General features: G+C 41.7%; 1 protein-coding gene across 2 annotated transcripts in view; it reads right to left on the bottom strand.

The window, feature by feature from the left end:
* The window catches only part of LOC116388873 (serine/threonine-protein kinase TAO1-like), a 21,852-nt gene extending 15,972 nt beyond the window's left edge, over window positions 1–5,880 (bottom strand). The window contains exon 1 of one of the 2 annotated variants that reach the window (XM_031857157.1): window positions 5,165–5,880. The gene's annotated coding sequence lies outside the window, so the exon portion shown is untranslated. The other variant, XM_031857158.1, reaches the window with a different exon arrangement.
* Between the last annotated feature and the right edge of the window lie 20 nt (window positions 5,881–5,900).

Genomic DNA, 5,900 nt, shown 5'->3' with positions numbered 1-5,900 from the left:
ACACACACACACACACACACACACACACACACACACACACACACACACACACACACACCTCAAGGACAACACATATCTTAGTGGAGAGAAGCTAGAGAACTGCTGCTGGGAACAAACTTCAGCAACAGAAATCCTGTCTTTTGGTGTTGCAAACAGAGACGTTACATTTTCTTTGTCTCATTCTGTCACAATGCTTGCAGTGTTACGAGATAAGCATTGTAATGTATATTGTTTGGCTGCTAAATGTGGACCAACAACGCCAAACGTTGACTTTTTAAAAAAGGTTGAAAAAAGAAATCAAAGTTTGAACTTTACATTTGCTTTCAGGCAGCAGGACAGATTACTGCAGCTGTGCATTTGGTGATAAGCACTGCCTTAATAGATACGCCATCCAATCTGACTGAATGTTGGAAAATGATTGATTTTCTAGCAGGTCTTAATTAAGCACTGTGAATGAATATGCCAGATGTGTAGAAAGTCAAAGGAGAAGCAAGGAGGGCTGGCTCGCTTGACTTTCCCGAGAGAGAAGAATTATAACAATATTTTTAAATTACATTATGGATTTAAGCTATTAAGATAAACAGTACACATTCTAGAGCATTTTACATTTAATATATTAACTATTAGAGAGAGACTTTGAGGTTTTGATCATTTTTGTGTGAAAGGCAAAAAGGCTAAGAAGTAGAGTCGGCACTGAAAGATCACTGCTGTACTCGAAATGATTAACTTCCTAACCTCCTAATACTGACTAACTCTACTCACCGCCCAAATCAGTCCACTACCGTCACTACTGATGATATACTGACAAAGCATGAACATCAGCAGCAATAAATCAATGTGTCAAAGCTTTCTGTACCTTTTTAAAGACTTTTCCCATCCAACATGTGGTTGCACTTCCTCGTAAATATTTTTCCTGAATCAGCACACATGACTGTGGGCAATAATAAGACAGCCAGACACAGAATCATCCTTTAAGTCAAATAAAATGTGACTCCTTGGTACAATTACCATGAATAGACGACTAAGCATTATGGACTGTATTTACGACGATTCGGTCCTCGGATCTTCATCAGGTAGTTAAAATGCCACAAATTAGCATAAACACACACCCTGTTGTGGTAATTGTTTTGATAATTATTGTTTCTTTTATGACAATGATGGGCTGTCTTCTAAAGACTTCTTTTAAAACAGTACCAGCTATGAATATTTAGTTTATAGGTTTAAATGAGTCACACATGAAGTGTAATCTCATCCGATAGCTCAGTGGACAGGAGTGCGTCCAGACATTCAAGAGCATCTTGGTTCCTCATTTTGATTTCCTGATGAAACTGGACAATTTAAGGTTAAAGAATAATTGAACTAGACAAGACTTGACTTTGGCTAAGTTGGACTGTGTGTACAGAGAGATACAATCAGGTATCACATCCACATCCACACACACACATCCACACACACACTCGCTCACACACACACACACACACACACCACTGAGTCATGAGACTGAATCTGGAAGTGATGGACCGGACTGCAAACCGTGCGTGCACAAGCGCACACATTATCACAAGGAACAGTGTGTTCAAGAAATGCACTGAAAGTTGTTTTGCTTTACTGCTCGAGAAAATGGATTCTCTCATTGTGTATTATGTGAATTGATTTCCTCTGCACTGTAAAATCACCAAGGAGCCTAATGAAGAGGCAGCCAATACACCAAGCTGAGTAGCAAGGCATGTCACGGACAGGAAGAGAGAGAAAGAAATGGAGAGGGATGATGAATAATCAAATACTCTATTGATCCCCATAGTGGAATTCTCTTAGCTGCACAGGGCCAGCTACAGAGCAGCAACCGTGCTATCTGCTGATTTATTAAAATGCAGAGAAAAGAATGTAGATAGGAGAGGTATACACAAGAGTATTATACATTATCCATCCCAGTTCATCATGTTTTCACTGGTTAAAATCCATTACAACTACATAAAACTATTTAAGTTACACTCAGTAATGAGACTCACATGTAACACTGATATTCTTTGTCCCAGTTCTTATTTTGACTAACTACAATTATAGTTTTTAGTTATTTTGGCTGATTGTGCCACCTCTCTGCATACTGTACTTGATTGATGTCTCCCTGACTCTGGTTTTGCTGCACCTGCTGAGGCGGGACAACTTGTCCCTTAAAAAGGAACATGGAGTCGATCTCAGCAAAGCTTCAACCTTTAATGTCGACCTGAGAAGAAGATCCCATCAACCAGAATAACTGATATCACCTGTGTGGGTGTGCAGGGCATTTACACTGTGGAGTCTCTCAGAAAATGCTACATATATTCTGTCATACACATTTTGAAAAATGTCTTTCAGCAAGATGCTAAATGGCTAAATAATTCAAAGTAGGAATGCAGAGAGCGGATACAGCTTATTAAACGATCATGTATCATCCGGATGTAACTGGTCCACATGAAATACTTCTTGTCTCTTGTTGTAAAACTGTAACAATGCAACGTTGTATTAACGATATCATTCAAATGTTATTTTAATGATAAAACATGTTGCGGTAAGGCATTCAATTCTATAAAGAGAGAGAAAAGACAGGTTCGATGCATCTCTGCTTTAAAGATAACCATTACAAAGAGCACTGCAACACCACAGCTGTTCCTTTAGAGACAATGTTAACTTCATGACCTTTACATGACACACTACATTTCTATCTCTAAGATGGAGGGTGGGGTGTCCATGCTCCTGTTCCCCACCCTGATCACAGAAGTGTGGCTTTCGCTGAGTGGAGGAAGTGAAAGCTCTCTAGCTAACCAACATCAACAACAACACATCCCAATTTGTGGTTACTATAAAGATGATGGCGACAGAGGAGAGGAAAGGAGCGACCAAACACTAAGAGGATTTGACCCATCCCATTTCACTCACTGAGCTCCATGTACACTCTTCCTGTGTGGGATACATGCCCCAAACATCAATAGCATACCACGTTTCTTCTTAACAACAAACACTGAAAACAAAAAAAAGAAGACAACAATCTGCATGTGCCGCCGGCCCGGCCTTTGTAAACAAAGAGAGGATAACAAGGCACACAAAAGTTCTTACTTCACTACATATTTACATAGCAAAAGGTTGTTTGTTGCTATATTAATGCTCTGAATGTAAAATGTAGCACCTTTAATGTGCATCTTATAATTTCAGAAAATCATGCAGACCCTCATTATGGTGGATATTTTGTGTCGTTTGTGTAACCCCTCCTCACGCGTCTTCTTTCTTTCAGTCTGACTCATCAAATGCGTGATTGGTATCCAACTGTTCAGCAGCCGGCCTCAATCAAAGACCTTGAGCTGGTGCTTACGAACTCCTTTAAGGAATTAAGGAAGAGGACCATAACTTTATTATCTCATTTTTCTTTTAAATTGCCATGTCACTGAAGATGTCACACAGCAAAGACCTAAGGACATTTGATTAGCAATTATTTTTGCCAGGTCTAGAAAAAGATTAAGTACAATAAAAGCACAATAGTCTTACAATCAGTAAGCTAAATAAGAACCATACTATGTGATTCATAACTGCGTTACATATTCAAAATCACTAAAAAATAAAGTTATGGTGGCAGTACTGCAGTGATTCATATTGTGGAAACAGCACTTGTTCTGCAGTGGCTGACTGTCACTGACTTGGATCTAGACTTTAGCGAGCAGGGCAGGCTTTGCTCCGGTGTCTAATCCGTTTTTCCTGGGAGACACTTAAATCCATTATGCAGTGTGCCCATATTCAGCACCCCCTGATATAACACTGACACACAGGAATACACAACTTTGCGTCGGCTTCTCGTGCACCGAGGTGATCGCAGTCGATAGCAGCCGCGTACCTCTCATCATCGGCCACCAGCAAGTCCTTGAAAGTAAAGACGGGGAACTGTTCCAGCCTGAAAATGCACTGTTGTTTTGACAAGCATGCAGAGGTGTACGTGACCAATTGAAAAGTGTACAGAACCGCACAGGTTACAGAGAACATAGGAAGACAGGGGACAGGCAGCCTAGCAGAAATCTGTGGTAGCAGAGTGAGAGTACAAGTCATAGGCTGCATTAATAACGTGGACAGTCTGTTCAGTGACACCAACAAAGATAGGTGGGCTGCTAATACTGCAGTGCTTATTGAACAATAAAACAGCAGTATATATGGCACAAACAACATAAAGCTGTAGGTGTTTGGGTGTATCAGCCATCAAATCGTGGACATCACAAGTTGACAGATCACTCCCACAGATGGCAAAGTGTCTTGGTTAACGTTGGGTGAATAGTAAACTTGTGGTTCAATCACGCACTTGAAACCACATTAAAGGAGGCATGTTAAATCGTTGTGTTGTGCTGATCCACTGTGTCGTGCATACGTTAAGCAGAAGAGTAACGTTAGCTTGCAGAGTGATAGCCAGTGTTACGCAATATCAACACAGAAAACTGAGGAATGCGACTCACGTCGGTGCACAACAACATGCCATCAGCTGCAGATGGATGCTAGCTCCTTGTCGCTGACACACTGATAATCACAATGACTTGTCAGACTAATGATGCTTGTAATCACAATGTCAGGACATGTACGTGCGACAGACATAGAAAGAGACTCCTGATCAATGTCACCTACCGTCACATAGCTATACGAACAGGATGTGAATCAATTGATGAACAATCAAACTTCAGAAACACACACATCCAGCAGCAGAGTTGCACTTAACGTGCAGCCACAGTGGACAACAACAAACACGAGGGAGTGGCACTGCTTGCAGCGATAGTTGCATAAAGCGGATTAGCAAGCTAACGTAGCTAGCTAACGCTTCTTAGGCAGAGCAATCTTTACCGTTACTATTTACAATACACCACTCACAGTGTAGCGTTAGCTCGCTTGCTCATCGCACAATGATATATTTTGCTGATGTGTTATCCTGGCATTCAAAACAAACACCCGTATGCTAACAATGGATCACTGAAGACTACAATGTGTCGATGCGACAGACCAATACAAGTTGTGACAGCAACTTTTGGTTAGCTGTTAGCTGTCGAGTAGCTAACAATCTAGTTAGCCGGCTACCTCTACGCTAACCTATGTTTAAATCCACTGCAACGTGTTGTTGAACCCATCGTTAGTAGAAAGCTAAAGCTAGCAACCGACTCACCCGGTTAAAATGAATCCACATAGGTTGAGACGGCTGATGAATCCAGTCACCCTGAACAGAGGATGTGGCTGACGATATATCACAGACGAGGCGATGCAGTCCACAGAAATCAAAGTGTGAAATCGCAAGCTAATAAGTTAGCAATGCTAATTCGCTCATCTAACCACACAGTTGTGCCCTACCCAATAAAGACGGCCACGCTGACTTCAAGTCTAGCGTTAGCTCAAACTGTTGACTTAAGCAATAACCGTTATCTTTGTCAAAAATACTGGTCGGCCGCAGGAACAATTGCATCAACGTGAAGCAAGCTGCTCTGGCTAGTGACGACTGTCAAGCGTTAACTGTCACAACGACAGGCAAGCTAGCGGCCAACCAGCTAGCTGCTAACGTTAGGCAGTAGCCAGCAAAGTTTCTCACTTCAATAGGCAGTTCCTCTAAAAATGGCGGCGATGAGAATCACCTCCATTCCATCGTCAATGAATCAGCGAGCCAATGAATAGGAAAAGCCTAAAGTGGTAGCGGTAGAGTCAGCTTTGTCTGAGAGTACACGTGTGACAGTTCTGGAGTCTTGTTGATGCTGTCTCGCTGTATCCTGCAGGGAAAGTGTGGCCCCCTCCCTAATCCCACTGTTTGGTACCGCTGTGCCATTCAGCAAATGCAAGCATAGGGTTGTGGTCTGGATGGAGAGAACCATACACACAATGTCAACACAACATGTATTTTATAGCAGGGGAAG

This window comes from Anarrhichthys ocellatus, unplaced genomic scaffold, assembly GCF_004355925.1.
Source record: "Anarrhichthys ocellatus isolate YVR2014 unplaced genomic scaffold, GSC_Weel_1.0 scaffold18, whole genome shotgun sequence".
Lineage (NCBI taxonomy): Eukaryota > Metazoa > Chordata > Actinopteri > Perciformes > Anarhichadidae > Anarrhichthys > Anarrhichthys ocellatus.
Note: the sequence above shows the minus strand (reverse complement) of the source record. Positions and strands in the feature narration are given on the sequence as shown.